Source organism: Hyperolius riggenbachi, chromosome 5 (genome assembly GCF_040937935.1).
Source record: "Hyperolius riggenbachi isolate aHypRig1 chromosome 5, aHypRig1.pri, whole genome shotgun sequence".
Classification (NCBI taxonomy): domain Eukaryota; kingdom Metazoa; phylum Chordata; class Amphibia; order Anura; family Hyperoliidae; genus Hyperolius; species Hyperolius riggenbachi.
This window is the reverse complement of record NC_090650.1, coordinates 18,526,604-18,551,312: the sequence shown is the minus strand read 5'-3', so window position 1 is coordinate 18,551,312 and position 24,709 is coordinate 18,526,604. Positions and strand designations below refer to the sequence as shown.

At 44.2% G+C, this 24,709-nt stretch overlaps 1 protein-coding gene and 1 long non-coding RNA gene across 5 annotated transcripts in view; one reads left to right on the top strand and one right to left on the bottom strand.

Annotated features, from left to right (window-relative positions):
- VIPR1 (vasoactive intestinal peptide receptor 1) overlaps positions 1-24,709 on the bottom strand; it is a 370,245-nt gene that overhangs the window by 318,575 nt on the left and 26,961 nt on the right. The window lies entirely within an intron of this gene.
- LOC137517998 (uncharacterized) overlaps positions 1-24,709 on the top strand; it is a 180,016-nt gene that overhangs the window by 134,585 nt on the left and 20,722 nt on the right. The window lies entirely within an intron of this gene.

Genomic DNA, 24,709 nt, shown 5'->3' with positions numbered 1-24,709 from the left:
AAGAAGGGAAGCATGCCGGAGACCAGACCAGACCAGAGCGGAGAAGAAGACAGCGGAGACCAGGGGAGTCGCGCCGGCGGAGCAGGTAATGTATGCAGGCGGGGGGGGGGGGGGGAGCGGCGGCAGCACCACCACAGATTGTGAACGGTTTCAGGCTGAAATCGGTTCACAATCTGTTTGCAGTAAAGGTAGCCATACGATCCCTCTCTGATCAGATTCGATCAGATAGGGATCTGTCTGTTGGTCGAATCTGATGGCAAATCGACCAGTGTATGGCTACCTTAACTGTATATTCTGGCGTAGAAGACTACTTTTTAACCCTTAAAAATCTTCTGAAGAGTCAGGGGTTGTCTCATACGCCGGGTGTCATTGATGCCGGGTGATACGCCCTATCCTGTTACCGCCTCTCAGATCTCGCTGCTGAGGACTGTAGTGAAGCGGCGGAGGCGCACATGTGCGTGATCTGAGAGGCAGAGAAGGAGGTAAATAGGATACAAGGGCGGGGCCAGACGGGTGAAAGAGGTGTGTTTTATGGGCACAGCGCGATCTATTCTTCCATACCTCTCTGATAAACAGGTAGACAGGGAGAGCTGACCAATCCACTTAGGGAGAGGCAGAGTTGACCAATCCAACCAGTCAATCGCCTATATACTGTTATATGCTGGGCACCACATACAGTACAGCACCAGTATCTGTTCATACATAGCACCAGTATATGATTTTTTAGAATTTTTATTTGGTGTGCGTTGGAAGAGGGGTAGCCTTATACGGTGAGTATATCCAAAACTCTATATTTTAACCGGAAAAGTTAGGGTGTCATCTTATACACACAGTCATCTTATACGCCGGAATATACGGTATTTGGAGGATGCAACACCCTCTGCAGATCCTCTTACGCCACTCGGAAAACAGAACGCAAACACAAGTTAAAGTCCAACTCCAGACTAAATCCTCCTCTGATCTAAATCCGATCGAATCCTTCACATTAACAGCACACACATTTTGAATAGTTTTCATCATGAAATCTATTGAAAATCTTTTCAACGACCAACTCCTTAAAATATGTTGTACACGAGCGGAAATGACACTATGCATGACATGTCCAAATTCAGTGGAAAAATGTTGTTTAAATGATATTGTACACTCGTAGTCGACTGCATGACATCTGCTCAACAGCCGTCAAAGAGGATGGATTGGGCAAAACACATGATGTCGGTCACTGGTTGTTGCCATTTGGCTACATTTTTGCAAACGATTGTCCAACACGGCAAAATCTGTTGTTTGTTGGATGTTTCAAACGACTTAAGATTAGTGTGTGTCCCAGGCTTAAAGAGAACCTGAACTGAAAATGAAAAGTCAAAATAAACATACACAGGTCATACTTACCTCCCGTTTAGTCTACTCATCAATCTCTTTCTCCTCTCCTGCGTCCTGTTTGTCCACTGTGATCGATGAAATTCTTCGTCCTCCATTTTGAAAATGGCTACTACCCCATAACAGCTTCCTGGTCAGCACACTGTTAAACTATAATATTGCCGACGTGAGCCATAGGGGCACATGGACATTCCCTTGCACATCAGTTGTTCTTTCCGTTATAACTGACAGCAACTGATATACAACTTACAGCAACTAATATATTTCAGTTCAGACAAAATCTGGTCTGAACTGAAAGGAATCGTTGTTAGAATAAAATGGTGAGCTTCTGAGAGGAACTGACGGTGAGGTAAGTATGTAATATTCATTTCCAGGTACATTATGTGTTTATTTTAAATCATTTTACTTGGTTCATGTGCATTTAAGGAGTATTCAAATAAATAATTTCAAACCCTGCATGGAATACAGAACAGGTCTAGGAAAGCATTCTTTACCATTGTGAACGTCAATATTTGGCTGCGACCGCTGTTAACTGATTGGCCAGATCTCCATCATCCTCCCCGCGACTTTTGATGGGGTAGATTTCTCGTAGGACCTTTGCTATGTACAGTCCCCATCCACATAGAATACACGCAAGGTCTGCATCCTGGAGAAACGATTCAGGCAATCTGCCCATTTCCCCACGTACAATTAACGCGCTTATTATCTTGCTTATTCAAGAGATTAGCGCTTCGATTAGGGCATAAAGCAATTAGCTTACTTTGTACAATGGTTATTCAAGAGATTAGAGGTTTGATAAAGTTCGAAGGAGGAAACAAAAAATGAGAGAAAGTCTGCCAGCCTGCTGCGTCGATTGTGCGAGATCACAGGCTTTTCTGAGGCTTAGTAGTAAAAAAACATGTCATTATATTTTTGCGGTGCGCTGCCGCAGGAACGCACAGTCCCAGCGGGGTTACATATTAAATATTTTAGAAAAAAAAATATTTAGGAGATTATTTCTCCCGCTACGAAAGCCTGGTGGAGTTTGCAGGAAAAAAAAACTCAAAAAGTTTGTAAAGGGGGAAGGGGGGAGTGAGTCACTAGTTCCTTCATTAGTGTAACTTTCCACCTTCACATGCGTCTGACTTGCACAGGGGAAAAAAAACGACTTTCCGATCGGAGGCGTAAAGGAATGAATTAGTTTCAATCGATGTGTGTAGGAGCAGAGCAACAACAGGATAATAGGCTTACCTATGTGGCAGATTGAACGTAGAATTCAGAAGGAACTACGCCAGTGTTGCCAAGCCCGGAAAAAACATATTTACTGACAATTTAAAAATGTACCGACAGAATTTTTTTTTACTGATGTCTAATATTACTGAAATTAAATGAACCAGTTCACCACCACTGAGGGGGGGTTTCCCCTTATGGACCAGAGCACCTTTTACCTGTCAGCGCTCCTCCCTTTCATTTGCCAATAACTTAATCACTACTTCGCACAACAAGATTATCTATACCTTGTTTTTTTGCCACCAGTCATACTTTCTCTGGGTGGGGCGTTTCTCTAAGGTCCCATTTGCGGTGGCACATTTTGGAGCTGCGTTATAAAGTCTTATAACGCAGCTTACCGCACTGCAATGATAATCCTATGGGACGTTCACAGTGTGACGTTAAAGTCACGTTGAAAAATGTTGCGTTGTGGTAACTCACTACTTGCAGTGCGTTACCTCTAAACGCAGACGCGTTGCGACTTTAACGTCGCATTAAACCGCAGCATCCCACTGTGAATAAGACCTCGTTCACATCATACGCGCTTCCGTGCGTATTTGGAAACGCAAATGACGTGGTAACAAGCAAGTAAAGAGTAGAGAAACCGAGAGCCCAATATAGTGTAGTATGTTAAGCATAAATGAAGTAAAGGTTATCGTGAGAAAATTATACTCACAACCATGGGCTCCTCGACAATCCCAAACATTACGAAACCTTGACTACAGATCCAACTCCCTCTCTAAATATTACATTAAAAACCCTTATCAATAATGCCTTCCTGTCTAACATCATCACCAAAAATGAAAGAAATTTTATTATCAACGCTCAACCGATTACCCCCATCTTCTACTATTTACCAAAAATACATAAAAGTTTACAAAAACCGCCTGGTAGACCCATTATATCAGGTATCAACTCCATCACCTGCAACCTTTCCAGATTCCTGGACCAACACCTACAGCCACACGTACAGTCCCTGCCCTCCTTCCTCAAGGATTCACAACAGCTCATACTACTCCTACGTGGCATCGCTTGGCAGCCAGATTATGTCTGGCTAACATGCGATGTCACTTCCCTCTATACCAATATCCCCCATTCCTTCGGTCTTCAAGCCTTACAATATTATTTAGCCACCAACCCTTCCATGCCACCTACACAACAAACCTTCCTTCTGCAATGTGCAGAATTCATCTTAAAAAACAACATATTCACATTTAATGATAAAATTTACCATCAGACGAGTGGGACCGCGATGGGGAGCTCGTTCGCCCCCTCGTATGCCAATCTTACAATGGGGCTCCTGGAAGTACTTAAACTATCCACACATCATCCGTTTTCCGACAACATAGTACTATACAAGCGGTATATTGACGACCTAATCTTCATCTGGAAAGGCGACGCTTCACGCATTCCACATTTTGTCAGTTACCTCAACTCTAATACAGCAGGACTCCAATTCACACACCACCACCACATTTCCTCCATTGAATTCCTTGATCTCACTTTATACATAGAATCGAATCACATTATGACAAAAACATACTTCAAACCAGTCGATGCCAACAACTACATACATTTCAATAGCTTTCACCACCACCCTTGGATTACTAACACCCCCTACAGTCAATACAGAAGAATACATAGGAACTGCACGGACCAATCACAATTTGACATTCAATCAGAGATCCTTACCAAAAAATTCACAGACCGCCATTACCCCAAAAAACTGATCAAAGATGCAAGATACAGAGCCAAACATCCCAACCCTCATACCACTACCAAACAACCTACTAATACTACATGCCCCCCCAGATTCATCACTCGTTACAATGCCCAACATCTGTCCATCCGCAATATCCTAAAAAAACGATGGGACATCCTTATGCAAGACCCCTATCTACGACCTATACTACCCACAACACCATCAATTACATATAGGAGAGCACCAAATCTCCGCAATCTCTTAGCGCCAAGCAAATTACGTACACCAAACCAACCCACCACCCTTCAAACACAGGAGCCTGGTTGTTTCCCTTGCAACAAAAACCGTTGCACAGCCTGTCAATTCATCAACACCTGCACATTCTTTGTGTCCTCCAGTACCGGTATTCAATATCCCATAAAAAAACACCTCACCTGCGAATCTAAATTTGTCATCTACCTCATTTCATGTCCCTGTCGACTCCAGTACGTGGGGAGGACTACACAGTTGGCCCGCAGCAGAATCGGACAACACAAAAGAAACATCACTAAAAAATTCCCCCTTCACAGCGTATCACGGCACTTCTGCACTCACCACGCCAATAACCCACAATTCTTCAACATTACACTAATTGACTCAATTGATGCAAGTTCGTCAAACGCATTCGAAAAACTAAAAAAATTTGAAATGTTCTGGATACAAACTATAAGAACCCTCAGCCCTGAGGGTCTAAATGAAGTTCTGGAAAAAATTTACTAAAATACCTCCTGTACCGTTTTTCTTTTATCTTGGCCGCTCTCTTTTACCCTTTTTTTGTCTTGTTTCATGACTTTTTATTTATTGTATTTTATTTTATTTGTCCCAATAAGTTTTAGTGTAACCGTCCATTTTTACAACTACACCTCTGGCTTGATTATTATTCTACATATTTTTATGTCAAAAAGTGTAATTTGGTTTGATTGTTATGTGCTTTTTTACCAGTTGCTACAATTGTCCAGGACTACTAAGTTGATCCATATTTGGTTATTTTTTATATTATATTTATGTTTCTATTAATTTTTATGGTGCTTTTACATGTCTATTTATTCTATTAATTTTTATGTTGCTCTTACATGTCTATTGATGCTTGTGTCTTAGGACCGGGTCATAACTTTTTGGTCCACTAGATGGCAGCTAAATACTTTTACACATCAATCCCTCTGTCAAATATACTAATTTTATTCCCACTGGATCGAATCATTATATTTATTTAAATCTTGAAAAAGACCTTTGCATATTCTTTTTTACTTAATTTATTCTTTTGCCCATTTACAGCATCCAAACACCAATGAGTAGATAATGCCCCGGCCGGGATTTGAACCCTGGTCTCCCATGTCAAAGGCAGTGCCCTTAACCAGTACTCTATTCAGCTAGTACACTATTCAGCTGCACATTTGGTAACCATGATACCTGTATCTGCCCCCCAACTACCCAATACACCGAACACAGGTGGCGAGAGCCCATTGGCTACTCACAAGCCCGCCCTAACCCCACCCACCCTTCCCAAAAACCCAATTCACTGAACACAGGTGGCGAGAGCCCATTGGCTGCTCGCACACTCACCCTAACCCCGCCCACCAAATACCTCCCATACATCTAATTGGCCCTTTTAGCAAGAACCTGTATATATAAGGAGCTGAGCGTCCTCACCACTTCACTGAGGCGTTACACCTGCTATTGCTGAAATTCTGGTGAGTTCTTTATGTTATTTTATTTGCACACTTTACCCTGTATTTCTGGCCCCCTGTTCTCTTCTCAATGCTCTATTACCCATTACTCTTGCTGACATATACCCTTTTCCATTACCAATACCACTCATTGCAAATCTGTGTAAAATAACACCCCATAGCCCATTACTATCACGAGCACCATAGCCTCTACCCCCTATTGTCTACTTGCACACCCAACTCTTTTATGCCATCTCCACGAAGCTATTTATTTCATATGGTATGCTTTATGATATGCAATATATTAATATGCAAATTTGCAGAATTTACTATAGCATAATGTACTGTCTCTTGTCTACAGTCTTGTCCCCATTTTTATTGCCTGATGAAGCGGGCTGGGCCTGCGAAACGCGTTGCACTGTTTTGGGGTACTAATTAATAAATGTGACTACTATTCAGACAGTCTTTCGTGTCTGCTTTATGGAGGTAAGTCCACCACTTCCTCCCAGCAAATTTTAAAGTTTTTATCCACTTTTATCCTGCTGGCGCCTCTGTTCTCCTAGTGGTAACAAGCAAGAACGGCAGAAGGTCATAGACAGCCCTTCTGCCGTTCATAGCAAAGGCGCTGCGCAGCAGTACGATGCGCTATGATGCGTTTGCAAACTGCTGCATGCATTCTGCCCGCAAGCGCAGAGCTGACCCATCACTGTCAATGGATGGGATCTACGGTAGCATCGCAGATGGCCTGTGATCGTACGCGTTGCGTTCTGATGTGATGGTACGCGTTGCGTTCTGATGTGATGGTACGCATTGTGTTCTCACATACTGTAGATGTGAACGAGGTCTAAAAATTCTTTTATTCTAACTGCTTTAACCACTTCTCTCTTCTCCCTCTTCTGACCTCTTCTGCTGTTGAATGGCTACCTTTAGCTAGAGTAGTGTATCCTCAACACTTTACTGCCGCGCAAGCAATTGAACATGTCGTCCCGAGAGATTTTCCAGCATGTCCAATCAATACATGCAACCAATTTCGGCCCGAAAATGGTCGAATTGCCGATCGGGTATGCTGCTGGTGGCACCAATTTTCATCAGAGTGGATAATAATGATCGTACCCGATGGTCGTCGATCGGCCGCCAAGCCTACTGATGTTTGGACACCTTTAGCTAGAGCTGTGTTCATTCCAGAGTGACGCATGAACTGAGAGAGTTTTTTTATAACCGACACCGCAAAGTTATCACCGACTTTACTGACAGCCCAGATTTGTTTACATTTTTACTGACTGTCAGTAAATTTACTGACAGTTGGCAAAACTGAACTACGCAACCAGGGATGGTCGCAGTCAGCCAGCTTCGCTACGATGGAACTAAGCGTAGTTTTACGCAGTTACGCTTCGCCAAACTACAGCTTTGAAATCGAATATTCGCTTCGTATGCATTTCGTAGACTACGCGTTAAAATACGCAATTACGGGTAGTGCGAAGGGTAGTGTATGTGGATGCTTATGTCCACATGCAGAAAATTTTACGCATGAATTTCTCTTTAAATGCTTATTCTGGTAATCCACAGGAATAGAACAAAAAGCATCCGGGCACCAGCAGCAGCAATGATGCTTAGTAAACCTTTATTCCATCCCCATACCGCATGACATACAAGTGCAATGCCTAACGTCGTTTCACAGGATAAACCTGCTTCCTCAGAGGCAACCAATACGCAATTACGGGTAGTGCGAAGGGTAGTGTATGTGGATGCTTATGTCCACATGCAGAAAATTTTACGCATGAATTTCTCTTTAAATGCTTATTCTGGTAACTCTTCTATGCGTACATTCCCCTTTCCAATACGTAAATTTGTAAGCATACAATCGCACGCGGAAAATTAGCCGCGAGTAACGCATTCGTAGTTTACTACGCAATACACGTTAACTACGCATAGTGGGCATAAGCTACGCATACCGTTACCTCGCTACACGTAAATCCGTAAGCGTAGTTTTGAAACTTCACCTACGAACTACGATGCGTAAATTCGCACTGGCGTCGTTTCTGCTCATCCCTGTACGCAACGACTCCCTCAAATAATTTACTACAAATGGACTTGTCATTTTTCATTGCTAGTTAGGACTCAGCACTCTTTTTCACTTGACATATGGAAACCCCGCTGGGATGTGTCCATTAGTGAGATGCGTTTGCAACACAATTTTTCCCGATCACAATCATCCTGCCTGCTGGATTTTTGAGCACCTATACAACATATGCAAACACCAGGAAATTGCATAGAAATCACCCACCATGCGACTTTCTCATGAATTACCAGTTTAAAGTTTTTCCCGCCTGTTTTTTACAGCCGGACAGAAATTGCAAATGCATCGAACTTGCGCGGTACATTCGGATGGAAATTGAGGCAGAATCGCTGTAGTGAAAAACGGAAGAAGGGCAATTGAATTGCAGTGCGATTGTGATTCTCTGTGGAAAAAAACCCAACCCAAAAGGAGCATAGTGATCAGTTCAGGTAATCGTTAAGGGCTGGTGCACACCGAGCGGCTTTTTGGGCGTTTTCAGATCCGCTTGCGGCTGCGGATCTGCTTGGTCAATGTATCTCAATGGGGTGGTGCACACCAGAGCGGGAGGCGTTTTGCAGAAACGAAAAATGCCTGGGTGAGGCATTTTTTGGATTGTGGATGCGTTTCTGCCTCAATGTTAAGTATAGGAAAAACGCAAACCGCTCTGAAAAACGCCTGTTCAGAGCGGTTTTGCAGGCGTTTTTGTTACAGAAGCTGTTCAGTAACAGCTTTACTGTAACAATATATGAAATCTACTATACTGTAAACCGCAGCAGCAATCCGCAAAACGCTAGCAAAACGCCATAGAAAAATTTAAAAAAGCGTTTAATGCTAGCATTTTGCGGATCTGCTAGCGGTTTTTGGTGTGCACCAGCCCTTAGAGACGATTGCTGTACAGACATGTAGTTCAGCCAGTCATGCTGTTTACCCTTGTTGTAGGACTCCAGACAGACAGGCACACCGGCTTCTGGGGACACTTCAGGAGGGAGGGAGAAGAAGTTGCAAATGTTGGGGTGCTCTATCAAAGTTTGTATGGAAGGCCCATGATTTGTAGTTACTGTATGCCCCTGGCAGTTTTAATAGTTTTTTTCAGCCACCACCAGCCAGCCACAGCCCAATTTATAACTTTTGCCCCTCCAGGTTAATTATGTTATAATACTGCTCTTACCCAATGGCCCGCCCACACATACACCCCTCTCCCTCCTCCAATGCTTTCTAAAGTAACTGTGGAATTGCTCTACAAGATCTTCTCTTGGCCACACACTGCAGTGTTCTGCCCACTCCCTGCCTGCATTATAAGTATGGACATGTCATGTGTGGTCAGAGGTGAGCAGAGCTGGGCCTAAAGGTAAAAAAGTGTTTCAAAAGTTAAACAATGGTCAGTAGAAGCCTTCTGGCGCCAAAATAATAATAATAATAATAATTAATAAAAAAACAAGAAAAAAGTACACTCGATACTGGGGACATCCCTGAAAAAAGAGGATCACAACGGAGGGGAAAACTCACATCACATGTTATGCCTGCGAACAGGGATGCCTAAATCCAAATTTGGGTGAATCCGGATAGTTTCTATCCGGATTTCACCCAGATACCTGTGCGGGGTGGGCGGGGGGGGGGGGGGGTGTCAAGCTTACCTGTCTGATGTCTTCTTCGGTCCGTCCCTGGCGCCTCCCACGATGCGGTCCACACGGCGGTCACGTGACTACAAACACTTCCTCCTTCCGGGTTGAAGGAGGAAGTGTTTGTACTCGCGTGACCGCCGCGTGGACCGCATCGTGGGAGGCGCCGAGGGACGGACTGAAGAAGTCATCAGACAGGTAAGCTTGACACCCCCCCCCCCCCGCCCACCCCGCACAGGTATCTGGGTGAAATCTGGATAGCAACTATCCGGGTTTCACCCAAATTCAGATTTGAGCATCCGTGCCTGTGAAGTGCTGCAGAAGAGGTCAGTGCTATATAAATACATAATAATAATATGGTAGGACATTAGACAATGACTATGGTAGGATTAGACTGTGAGCTCCTCTGAGGACAGTCAGTGACATGACTATGTACTCTGTAATATGCTGCAGAAGATGTCAGTGCTATACAAATACATAATAATAATATGGAAGGACATTACACTATGACTATGGTAGGATTAGACTGTGAGCTCCTCTGAGGACAGTCAGTGACATGACTATGTACTCTGTAATATGCTGCAGAAGATGGCAGTGCTATATAAATACATAATAATAATATGGTAGGACATTAGACTGTGACTCTGGTAGGATTAGAGTGTGAACTCCTCAGAGGACAGTCAGTGACATGACTATGTACTCTGTAATGTGCTGCAGAAGATGTCAGTGCCATATAAATACATAATGATAATATGGTAGGATATTAGGCTATGACTATGGTAGGGATTAAAGTGTGAGTTCCTCTGAGGACAGTCAGTGACATGACTATGTACTCTGTAATGTGCTGCAGAAGATGTCAGTGCCATATAAATACATAACAATAATATGGTAAGACATTAGGGCACGGGCAGCACGGTGGCGCAGTGGTTAGCGCTCTCGCCTTGCAGCGCTGGGTCCCCGGTTCGAATCCCAGCCAGGGCACTATCTGCAAAGAGTTTGTATGTTCTCTCCGTGTCTGCGTGGGTTTCCTCCGGGCTCTCCGGTTTCCTCCCACATTCCAAAAACATACGGATAAGTTAATTGGCTCCCCCTAAAATTGGCCCTAGACTACAGTACTTACACTACATAATATAGACATATGGCTATGGTAGGGACTAGATTGTGAGCTCCTTTGAGGGACAGTTAGTGACAAGACAATATATATATATATATATATATACACACACACACACTGTACAGCGCTGCGTAATATGTCGGCGCTATATAAATACTAAATAATAATAATAATAATAATAATAATTAGGCTATGACTTTGGTAGGATTAGATTGTGAGCTCCTCTGAGGACAGTCAGTGACATGACTATGTACTCTGTAATGTGCTGCAGAAGATGTCAGTGCTATATAAATACATAATATTAATATGGTAGGACATTAGACTATGACTTTGGTAGGATTAGATTGTGAGCTCCTCTGAGGACAGTCAGTGACATGACTATGTACTCTGTAATGTGCTGCAGAAGATGTCAGTGCTATATAAATACATAATAATAATATGGTAGGACATTAGACTATGACTATGGTAGGGATTAGATTGTGAGCTCCTCTGAGGACAGTCAGTGACATGACTATGTACTCTGTAATGTGCTGCAGGAGATGTCAGTGCTATATAATTACATAATAATAATATGGTAGGACATTAGACTATGACTATGGTAGGGATTAGATTGTGAGCTCCTCTGAGGACAGTCAGTGACATGACTATGTACTCTGTAAAGTGCTGCAGAAGATGTAAGTGCTATATAAATAATACTGTAATACGATATTATCTTTCCTCTTCATCCTGCAGCTGCAATACCTTTTTGGGGAAACTTGCTGGAAACCATGGCAACAGCAAGCCACATTTTTTCCCACTTTCACAAAAGGAAAATAATCTCTATCAAATCATCTCAATAAAGTTCAAGCATTAAAATATTTTATCAAACTGCATTATGCTTGGTACAGGCCATACAATTGTAGATTGTCTGTTAGACTTACCTGCTAGATAACATGTTGGAAACAAAAAATCTATCTGGCAGGATTGAACGTCATCCCAATCAGTAGCTGATTACCTTTCCCATGAGAAATCTTTACTTTTCTCAAAAAGATCATCGAGCAACTGATATTGTGGCGAAACCCCTCCCACAGAGTGATGTCATAACCATGGTCCTGACAGTTTGCAGTCTGTAAACCTCATTGCATTGTGGGAAATAAAAGCTTTTTTCAACTGCCAAGCAACCAGTATCTCCCTCTGTTCCTATGTATGTCTATAAAAAAAAAATCACAATGTTAATGGGTGTGGTTATAGATAATAGAAGCTAGTGCTGTCTGTTTTTTTTTTCTTGTCTGCCAGTAGTAAAGATGATGACCTGCAGGATGATTGTGGATCAAACAACATGAACAAATTAAACTGTCTGGACCGGGCCCCGACCCTTCCCTGGGTCAGCAGCCTTGACCCGGAAGCAGAAGTCCGAAATCGCCGCCACGCTTGCGCAGTTCACATGACCGAGAGGTCTCAAGCCCTCTGCCGCCGTTTCCTCACTCCCGGCGGTCTCCTGGTCATAGTACACCCGTTCACATCACTGGCAGCGCCTGCACTATGTCCAGGAGACAAAGTTCTAAATAAACTGCCTTAAAGGGGTTCTGTGGAGTCCAGCAATATACAAAAACAGACACTTACCTGGAGCTTCTATCGGCCTCCTGTAGCTGTCATGTCCCGCACCGTCCTCCTGCGATCACCCGTTCCCCGCCGCTGGCACCAGTCAATTATTCGTCTAACAAGACGAATAATGCACGCTTCTGCTCGTGTCTCCGGAAGCTTACTGCGCAGGCTCAGTACCAGGTTTTCTTGTACTGCGCCTGCGCAGTAAGCTCCCGTAGACGCAAGCAGGACTCCACAGAACCCCTTTAACTGTATACTTTATAAGTAAAGCAGAGCTCCAGTTAAGCTAACAAAGTCCTGTACTCCCAGCAGATTATCACCTGTTTAGAACTTCTATGTAATTACAAGTGATAATTGAGCCTAACTGACTTGAAAACAGGAAAGATGAGACGGGTTTGGGTATCGCCTTTCACTCTGTTTGACCTCCTGCAGGGTTACAGTTTAGCTGACTCGTGACCTGCCCTCAATTACAAGAAGAATTTTTACAATGCTTTCTACAGCTTATTTGGAGCATATGGGAGTGAGGTCTTTACTATAGTCATGGGATATGTAAGGTCTGGTGTTTAAAAAGGTACAGTCTGGGGTCTGATGATCAGGGATTGTACATTTGCACGCATAGGTGTTTTGTAAGTGCAGCTAAACTTTAAAAAGAGAGGAGAGATAAGGAAAGGGAGGGGGGGAGGGGAGGGGGGGGGGGGGAGCATACAATGTACCAGATAGTCTGGAGGGGCTACACCACCCCAAATGCAGATAGACCCTGAGCCTGTACCGTCTGAGCCCCCACAGCCTGGAGAAGGAGACAGGTCGGCACAGACAGATATGGAAGCCCCGGGAGGAGAGACTGACCAGTGGGCCTGGTAGATGAGGCCCACTTCCTGCTACACTGCAGCAAACACGCACCTTGGAGGACTGCCCACTTTCAGAGTCTCTCCGCCCACATCTCAGATTTCACCTTCACGGATGAGGAGAGGAAACTCTACAAGCTACTGTGGGAAGAGGAAACAGCAGTGCACATAGCAGTGCCACACACTGAGAGGAACATGATAGCCCTATGGACTGTATACCCCAACCCCCTATACTGCCCCCTATGCCCTCCCCACCACTATGGACTATATACCCCAACCCCCTATATGCCCTCTCCACCCTTATAATCGCACAACCACCCCTACCATGAATCACGCTGTTTGTTTGGAACTCTGGAAATGCTAAATGTATTTGGTCCTGTCAATAAAGTTTTCTTTTAATTTAATAGGATTGAGAGATGGGGAGAAAGAGAGAAAGAAGAGAGAGAGAGGGGGGGAGAGAGAGAGAGAGGGGGGGAGAGAGAGAGAGAGGGGGGGAGAGAGAGAGAGAGAGAGAGAGAGAGAGAGAGAGAGAGAGAGAGAGAGAGAGAGAGAGAGAGAGAGAGAGAGAGAGAGAGAGAGAGAGAGAGAGAGAGAGAGAGAGAGAGAGAGAGAGAGAGAGAGAGAGAGAGAGAGAGAGAGAGAGAGAGAGAGATGTTTCCCTGTGTCTGTGTGGGTTTCCTGTGGGCACTCCGTTCCCCCCCCCCCCCCCCCCCCACATCCCAAAATATACAGAAAGAAAGAGAGAAAAGAAGAAAGAAAGAGAGAGAGAAAAAGAGAGAGAGATATGAGAAGAGAGAAAGTGAGATAGAGAGAGAGAGAGATAGGTAGGTACAGAGCAGGGACAAGGTCCTCCAGCACCCAAGGCTGAGACACCAAAGTGCGCCCCTCCATCCCTCCCACCTGAGCCGTCACACTGATTGCTATTAGAATAAGAGGGGCCACAGGGCCCACAATCTCCCTAACACCTTAATATCTAGTTATCTGGCTTGCAGTCACTGCTATGTATCCCCTTTTCTTATTTCTTTCTGCTTCATACACAATTAGAAATGACAGCTGAATGAATTGTGCGCCCCTTCCTACACTGCGCCCTGAGGCTGGAGCCTCTCCAGCCTTTGCCTCGGCCCGGCCCTGGGTAGGTAGGTAGAGAACAGTCTACTATACGGAACTATTTAAATTGCATTGAGTTCATCTCATTCCTATCTTACTTTCAGACCACTCCGGATGATTGAATGTTTTTGTTTGTTTTCAATCAGTTTCAAACTGCTTATAACAGTTTATACAATACTGTAACATGTAACAACAAAAATAAGTCATAAAAAAACAATATTTTATATTTTGTACAGGAAGACAACTTTGTATCTCTGAAACACTGTAACTGGAGCTGTTTGTAAGAAGAGGACTGTCTGTATATTATTATTACTTATAGAGCGCCAACATATTCCGTAGCACTGTGCAACATGCAAAACATACAGCCATGAGGAGCATAGATACAGGAGGAACAGTACAACACACTGTACAATTTTTATTTATTTATTTATTGTATTTATAAAGCGCCAACATATTACGCAACGCTGAACATTAATTTAGGTTACAGACAATATTTAGGGGTGACATACAGCAATATGACAATACAGGAATACAAGAAAACCAGATCACACAGCACAGTATGAGTACCAGGTAATGCTTAGTCACTGGATGGAGCATGGAGATCACACAGCACAGTATGAGTACAAGGTAATGCTTAGTCACTGGATGGGAGCATGGAGATCACACAGCACAGTATGAGTACAAGGTAATGCTTAGTCACTGGATGGAGCATGGAGATCGCACAGCACAGTATGAGTACAAGGTAATGCTTAGTCACTGGATGGAGCATGGAGATCACACAGCACAGTATGAGTACAAGGTAATGCTCAGAGCATGGAGATCACACAGCACAGTATGAGTACAAGGTAATGCTCAGTCACTGGATGGGAGCATGGGGATCACACAGCACAGTATGAGTACAAGGTAATGCTTAGTCAGTCACTGGATGCAGCATGGAGATCACACAGCACAGTATGAGTACAAGGTAATGCTTAGTCACTGGATGGAGCATGGAGATCACACAGCACAGTATGAGTACAAGGTAATGCTTAGTCACTGGATGGGAGCATGGAGATCACACAGCACAGTATGAGTACAAGGTAATGCTTAGTCACTGGAGGGGAGCATGGAGATCACACAGCACAGTATGGGTACCAGGTAATGCTTAGTCACTGGATGGAGCATGGAGATCACACAGCACAGTATGAGTACAAGGTAATGCTTAGTCACTGGAGGGGAGCATGGAGATCACACAGCACAGTATGAGTACAAGGTAATGCTTAGTCACTGGAGGGGAGCATGGAGATCACACAGCACAGTATGAGTACAAGGTAATGCTTAGTCAGTCACTGGATGGAGCATGGAGATCACACAGCACAGTATGAGTACAAGGTAATGCTTAGTCACTGGATGGGAGCATGGAGATCACACAGCACAGTATGAGTACAAGGTAATGCTTAGTCACTGGATGGAGCATGGAGATCGCACAGCACAGTATGAGTACAAGGTAATGCTTAGTCACTGGATGGGAGCATAGAGATCACACAGCACAGTATGAGTACAAGGTAATGCTCAGAGCATGGAGATCACACAGCACAGTATGAGTACAAGGTAATGCTCAGTCACTGGATGGGAGCATGGGGATCACACAGCACAGTATGAGTACAAGGTAATGCTTAGTCAGTCACTGGATGGGAGCATGGAGATCACACAGCACAGTATAAGTACCAGGTAATGCTCAGTCACTGGATGGGAGCATGGAGATCACACAGCACAGTATGAGTACCAGGTAATGCTCAGTCACTGGATGGGAGCATGGAGATCACACAGCACAGTATGAGTACAAGGTAATGCTTAGTCAGTCACTGGATGGGAGCATGGAGATCACACAGCACAGTATGAGTACCAGGTAATGCTCAGTCACTGGATGGGAGCATGGAGATCACACAGCACAGTATGAGTACCAGGTAATGCTCAGTCACTGGATGGGAGCATGGAGATCACACAGCACAGTATGAGTACCAGGTAATGCTCAGTCACTGGATGGGAGCATGGAGTTAGGCAAGTTAGGTTCACTCAGATGCATAGCATGGGTTCACAGTAATGGAGGTGCAAGATCAGGTAGGACACAAAAGGAGGAGGACCCTGCCCAAAGGCTTACAATCTAGAGGGAGAGGTAAGGACACGAATGGTAGGGGACCGGAGTTCAGCTGTAGGTTTAGAGCACTTGTGAGGGGTAGTAGGCCAGAGTGAAAAGGTGAGTTTTGAGGGCTTTCTTGAAGATGTTGAAGGAGGGGGCTGCCCTAATGGGTGGAGGTAGGGAGTTCCATAGTGTTGGAGCAGCTCTTGAAAAGTCCTGGAGGCGTGCATGGGACTGGGTGACAATCAGGACAACCAGTGACAAAAGTACCGATACATACCATTGATATGTAGTTTGAATAACATCACCAATACTGATAGATGTTTATTTCATAAATTGCACCAAAAGGTTCCTGCCCTTGTGAACTTACAATCTAGAAGGGGTTGAGACACTGGGGTAGTAGACAAAGGGGTTAGCAGATGAGGCAGTAAATATGTATATTATATTTTATTATTCCGGAAGGCCTTGCAGTTTATAATGTTGATTTTTGGGATAATGCACATCTGTTTACTTAAGACCTGCGCATCATCTGCGCTGTTAATGTGCCTTGGGTTGCTCCTAAATAACATTAGTATTAGATGTATATACAAAGTTATAAATACACATTCCCCTCGGAGGACACACACGGGCGCGGGCGGCTGGCTGCGCGACGTTCGCTGTTATGGCAGCTGCTCTCCGAATAACGACAGCTGTGCGAGGATCGTGTCCGTACAGGGAAAGCCGTTTTTTCAGCGTAATTAGCCTCTCGCCATCGCAGTATTTTTGGACGGTCGGTGCCTGCAGCGCTCTGGGCAGAGTTTAACTTCAGTGTTATAATAACCTTTGGGATGAATGCAGCGATTTTGCGCTCCATTAGGTAAGCGTGTCGGGTCTTGTGGCTGGAGCGGATTATCCATCAGGTCAGCTGCAGTCGGAGATTAGTTCCATCACAGGGAATATTATCTCTCACAACACGGAAACGCCAACATTCCTTCACGTATGACAGCATACGCCACCTCACGAGTTTCTGACATCAGGCAGAGGGGAACATGGTAGCTCCAAAGTGATACTACGATGGCATAGTGGTTAGCGCTCTCGCCTTGCAGCGCTGGGTCCCCGTTCGGAACCCATCCAGGGCATTATCTGCATGGTGTTCATGGCTTCCCCCTAAATTGGCCCTGGACTATGATACATGCACTACAAAATACACACATAGACATATGACTATAGGAAGGCTTAGATTGTGAAGTGACAGTAAGGGCCCTTTTCCACTAGAGCGATTGTGATTGCTGAATCGCAAAATCGCAAATCGCTAGTGATTTTTAAATCGCTAGAGTTGTTACTTTATCATATAAATCACGAGAAGTATTTTCCACTACAGTGATTCGATTTGGAAATCGCTAATCGCAAATCGCAATCGCTTGCTGGAGCGATTTTTACAATGATAATGCAATGCAAATGAAAATCACAAATCGCAATCGCATAACAGAATTAATGAAAAATCGCAATCGCAATCGCTGGCGTTTGTGATTTGTGATTGCGATTGCTAGTGGAAAAGGGCCCTTAACCACTTCCCAACTGAGGGGTTTTACCCCCTGACCACCAGAGCAATTTTCACCTTTCAGCGCTCCTTCCATTCATTCGTCTATAATTTTATCATTACTTATCGCAATGAAATGAACTATATCTTGTTTTTTTCGCCACCAATTAGGCTTTCTTTAGGTGGGACATTATGCCAAGAATAATTTTATTCTAAATGTGTTTTAATGGGAAAATAGGAAAAAATGTGGGAAAAAAATTATTATTTTTCAGTTTTCGGCCTTTATAGTTTTTAAATAATGCATGCTACTGTAATTAAAACCCATTAAATGTATATGCCTATTTATCCCGGTTATAAAACCGTTTAAATTATGTCCCTATCACAATGTTTGCCGCCAATATTTTAGTTGGAAATAAAGGTGCATTTTTTTCAGTTTTGCGTCCATCCCTAATTACAAGCCCATAGTTTATAAAGTAACAGTGTTACACCCTCTTGACATAAATATTTAAAAAGTTCAGTCCCTAAGGTAACTATTTATGTATTTTTTTTAAATTGTAAATTTTTTTTTTTTTTTTAATTACAAAAAAAAAAAATTGGGGAGTGTGGGAGGTAAGGAGTTAATTTTTTGTGTAAAACAAGTTTATTTGTGTGTAAAAAATGGTTAGGATGTAGTTTTACTATTTGGCCACAAGATGGCACCATTACCAATTTGTTTCATACGACCTGCAAGCGTCCTTCTGGACTCTTGCAGGAAGTAGAAAGAGGCTGGGACTTTGTTATTTTTTCACAATGATCGGGCTGCTCAGCCGAGCGGCAGCAGATCATTGCGGGGCTGAGATCAACGAACGGGAATGGATTTTCCCGTTCATTGATCTCCGGGCGAGCGGGCGGCGGCGTGTTTACTAGCGGCGGGCGGCGTGTTTACGAGCGAGAGCGCGGACAGCGGCGGGAGTGCGCAGAGTACGGATTTCTCCGTCCCTGGGGGTGAAAGGATGGAAAAAGGGGCGGAGAAATCCGTACGCGCGGGGGTAAAGTGGTTAAAGGAGTTCTGTGGAGTCCTTCAATAAACATAAACAGACACTTACCTGGGGATTCTATCAGCCCCCTGTAGCTGTCATGTCTCGCGCCGTCCTCCTCCGATATGCCATTCCCCGCCGCCGGCCCCGGTCTAAGTATGCGTGTCACGCATCTGCGCAGCCGCATGCACGCTCCCGCTCGCGTCTCCAGAAGCAAAACCTTGTACTGCGCGTGCGCAGTAGGCTCCCGGTGACGGGAGCGTGCATTATTCGTCTTGTTTGACGAATAATTGCCCGGTGCTGACGTCGGGGAACGAGTGATCGGAAGACAATAGCGTGGGACATTTCAGCTACAGGGGGCTTACCTAATGGACCTCCACAGAACCCCTTTAAGTGACAAGACTATACACTCTGTACAGCACTGCGGAAGATGTCGGCGCTATATGAATACTAAATAATAATAATAAATTACCTGGGCCAGATCCCCAGTCATGCCTTCATCATACCTCCAGTCACTCCTCCCCACACCCCTGTTACACCCACACCATATGTCCAGTGACATTCCCACCTTACTTCAAACTCACCACATTCCACTCTTCTACCAAACTTTTAATCACGCCCCAAGCTTACCAGGACCCCTGGACCCCCCATTGCTGTGAAAAAAAAATGCTTGTTCTAGCCTGGCTTTAGGGGACCAGAGAATCCATGGCAGCCATCTTGATGACATCACTACCAACTAGTTACCCAGTGCGACCAACCAGCTCTTGCGCAGCAGACCTGGACAACCCAAGAGGGGGCGGTTTTCTCCCCATAGGCTCTGGAGGGTTGCAAGCTCCACCCACCTTTGTGAGTATAAAACACACCTATCTATATATATAAAATCGGATGTGTGTGTGTGTGTGTGTGTGTGTGTGTGTGTATGTGCCGCGATCACACGAAAACGGCTTGACCGATTTGAACGAAACTTGGTATACAGATCCCTTACTACCTGGGATGATATGTTCTGGGGGTCTCGCGGCCCCCCTGCACACCTGGGCGGAGCTACAAACAGCAAATCAGATTTCACCCATTCAAGTCAATGGAAAAAATGTAAAAGGCTGCCATTCTGCCAGTAATCAAGCCAGAGTCCCCACACTTGGCACAGTTGGTCACTTGGTGACCGAGGTTACAAATCCAGGAAAAGTGGGCGGAGCATAAAACAGCCAATCAAATTTCAGCCGTTCATTTTAAATGGGAAAATGTAAACTGCAGCCATTCTTAGACTGTTAATCGCAGGGTTCTCAAACTTGCCACACTTGGTCACTGGGTGAATGCAATTAAGATTCAAGAAAATGGGTGGAGCCTACAACAGCCAATCAAAATTTTCAAGGGGAATATTTAAACTGCTGCCATTCTTACACTTTTAATGGCAGAGGCTTCAAACTTGCTACAGTCGGTCATTGGGTGACTGGGGTCCAAATTCACTAAAGGGGCGGGGCCACATACAGCCAATCAGATTTCCTTGGTGGATAAACTGCTTCCATTCACACATTTTTGATGCCAGGAACCTGAAAGCTCACAAACTTGGTCATTGAGTGACTGGGTGTCAAGGTTACAAAAAGTGGGCGGAGCCAAAAACAAATTTTACTGGGAAAATATAAACTGCAGCCATTCTTACACTGTTAATGGCAGGGTTCTCAAACTTTGCACAGTTGGTCACTGGGGGACTGAGATTAAGATTTTGGAAGGTGGGTGGAGCCTACAACAGCCAATAAAAATTCACCTTTTGATTTTCAAAGGGAATATTTCATCTGCCACCATTCTCTTATACTGTTAATAGCAGATGCCTCAAACCTGGTACAATTGGTCACTGGGTGATTAGGGTCCAAATTCAGAAAGGGGGCGGAGCCACAAACAGTCAATCAAATTTTCCTATTTTGTTTTCAAGTGGAATATTCACATTGCTACCATTCTTACACTGTTAGTGGCAGAGGCCTCAAACCTGATACAGTCAGTCATTGGGTGACTGGGGTCCAAATTCACTAAAGGGGTGGAGCCACAAACAGCCAATCAGATTTGTTAGATTGATTTCAGCCATTCTGTTATTGGCAGGGTTCTCAAATGTGACACAGTTGGCCACTGGGTGACTGGGACTAATATTCAGGAAAGTTGGTTGAGCCTACAGCAGCCAATCAAAATTCACCTTTTGATTTTCAAGGGGAATATTTACATTGCTGCCATTCATACACTCTTAATGGCAGATACCTAAAATCTGCTACAGTCAGTCACTGGGAGACTGGGGTTTAAATTCTGAAGGGAGCGGGCCAAAAACAGCCAATCAGGTTTGTTTAATTTCAATGGTAAAATGCAACTTATTTATGCCAAGGACCCCAAAGCTCATAAACTTGGTCACTGAGTGACTGTATGTCAAGGTTAGAAATAGTGGGCGGATCCAAAAACAACTAACTTTTTACATGGGTAAATGTAAACTGCAGCTTTTCTTACACTGTTAATGGCAGGGTTCTCAAACTTCACACAGTTGGTCACTGGGTGACTAGGATTAATATTTGGAAAAGTAGGTGGAGCCTACAAGAGCCAATTAAAATTCACCTATTGATTTTGAGGGGAATATTGAAACTGCAGCCATTCTCACACTGTTAATAGCAGGGGCCTCAAACCTGCTACAGTCGGTCGTTAAGTGTCTGGGGTTCAAATACAGTAAAGGGGTGGAGCCAAAAACAGCCAAATTTCTTTGCTGGATAAACTGCTTCCATTAGCACAATTTTGATGCCCAGGTTATGTCCAGGTGTGTGTCCAGGTTACAAAAAGTGGGTGAAGTTAAAAACAGATTTTTCTGGGAAATTGTAAACTGCAGCCCTTCTTCACTGTTAATGGCAGGGTTCTCAAACTTAGCACAGCTGGTTACTGGGTGACTGGGATTAATATTCAGAAAAGTGGGTGGAGCCTAAAAATGCCAATCAAAAATTACATGTCACTTTTCAAGGAGAATATTAAAATTGCTGCCATTCGTGCACTGCTAATGGCACAAGCCTCAAACCTGGTACAGTTGGTCATTGGGGTTCAAATTCAGGAAAGGGTACAGAGCCACAAACAGTCAATCAGATTTGTTTCATTTCATGGGAAAATACAAATTATTGATGCCAAGGACCCCAAAGCTCACAAACTTGGACATTGAGTAGTGACTGTGTCCAGGTTACAAAAAGTGGGTGGAGCCAAAAACAAATTTCACTGGGAAGGCCTCGTTCACATCAGGGCCGTTTCTGTGCGCTTTCCACAGCAAGGTATTGCGATCAGCAAGGTATTGATTTGTCCATGTAACTAAATGTAGCTGGTTCACATCTATGCGCTGCGCTGAGCAGCGTTACAGAAACATAGGGTTGCATGCATTTCTGTGCGTTTAGCGCATAGAAGTGCGTACAAGCGCATAGAAGCGCATGCGTTTTTTACCCCTAATTGGAGAAAAAAATACATTTACATACAAAAACAAAGTTTTATTGACAACTGCTGCTGCTACAGTAAGCAAAACGTGCTTTAAAGAAGCGCAGCGCAACGCACAGAAACGCGGACTAAAGCGCGCACAAGCGCATGCGTTTTTTACCATGCGCTTTAATACGTTTTTCAGCGCAGCAGATGTGAACGAGGCCGAATTGTAAACTGCAGCCCTTCTTAGGCCTCGTTCACATCTGCTGCGCTGAAAAACGTGTGAAAGCGCGTGGTAGAAAACGCATGCGCTTGTGCGCGCTTTAGTGTGCGTTTCTGTGCGTTGCGCTGCGCTTCTTTAAGGCACGTTTTGCTTGTTGTACCAGCAGCAGTTGTCAATAAAACTTTGTTTTTGTATGTAAATGTATTTTTTTCTCCAATTAGGGGTAAAAAACGCATGCGCTTCTATGCGCTTGTACGCGCTTCTATGCGCTAAAAAAGCGCACCCATTCACTTGCATTGATGTGCGCTTTCCAGCTCAACGCACAGAAATGCATGCAACCCTACGTTTCTGTAACGCTGCTCAGCGCAGCGCATAGATGTGAACCAGCTACATTTAGTTACATGGGAAAATAAATACCTTGCTGATCGCATAGGGCAGTGCGCTGTAAAAAGCGCACAGAAACGGCCCTGATGTGAACGAGGCCTTTACACTGCTATTGGCAGGGTTCCCAAACTTTGCCCAGATGGTCACTGCGTGACTGAGATTAATATTCAGGGAAGTGGGTGGAGCCTATAATAGCCAATCAAAATTCACCTGTTGATTTTCAAGTGGAATATTCAAATTGCTGCCATTTTTACACTGTTAATAGCAGGTGCGTTAGGGTTAGAAAGTGGGCGGAGCCAACACCAGTCAAATACATACCCGGGCAACGCCAGGTCATCAGTAGGTGGAGACAAATACAAATTTCACTGGGAAAATGTAAACTGCAGCCATTCTTACACCGTTAATGGCAGGGTTTTTAAACTTTGCACAGTTGGTCACTGGGTGACTGGGATTAATATTCAGAAAAGTGGGTGGAGCCTACAAAAGTGAATCAAACTTCACCTATTGCTTTTCAAGGGGAATATTTAATTGCTACCATTCTTGCACTGTTAATGGCACAGGCCTCAAACCTGCTACAGTTGGTCATTGGGTGACTGGGGTTCAAATTCAGAAAAGGGGGTGCAGCTACAAACAGCCAATCAGATTTTTTCATTTCAATGCAAATGATTGATACCAAAGACCGCAAAGCTCACAAACTTGGTCAGTGAGTAATTGTGTGTTAGGGCTAGAAAAAATATGCAGAGCCAACACCAGCCAAATACATACCCGGGCAACGCCGGGCAATCAGCTAGTTAACAATAAGATAGGCTAAAAGGTATATGCACAGTGGGTGAGATCTTGCTTGCTTGGCAGTTGGAAAAAGCCATGATTTCCCACAATGCAATGAGGTGCACAGACAGCAAACTGTGCAGTGACGTCTGGCACGTGTGCAGCCATAGTACCCACCCCCCACCCGGAATAATGGCCCCGTGCACAGATAGCACATACCTAAGGCCAGCCATGCTCTATAATTTTCAGGGGGGATATTTGGTTTCCTTTAAGCCCACTTCTGACTCTCTTTTACTGACCTGGGTAGTCGGTAACTATTTTTTTTCTGGTTATTAATATGCAGCGCTGCATAACATTATCTCTGTAGCAGCTCTATCAGATATGTCACCATCTGAGGAGCTGTTTCCTGTGCATTGGTCAGTGATGCGTCCCTCTAGACACTTTGTTCATGAAAGTTTACATTTCCAGCACAGTGCTTCCTCTCTGAGAGACAAAGTGTGAACAAGCTCTCATACTAACACTATAAATCCTCTACAACAGGGCGACGAGAAAGCTGACCGGTATTTCCAGCGCTGGGCTGCTCGTTCCTTTCGGCTCATGTTACCAAAGCAGCCAGTCCTCTATGATCTAAGCGGGGCTCCACTTTAAAAGCATAACACGACTTCCATACAATATGGCCTGACAAGAATATATAGTAAGGGCTGCAAAAGCCATCTATTGATATGGAACTAGATATTTTCATTCCATTTTTAAAGAGAGTAATTGAGGAAACACATGGCCTGGACTGCGCATGCGCAGTGTACACGGCAGGGCTCACTTTCTGATGTCCTTAACGTCAGTGCATTGGATCAAATGGAGTGAGTAGTAGGACAGGATGGCTCCTCCTATTGGCTGTCTCCTTTATC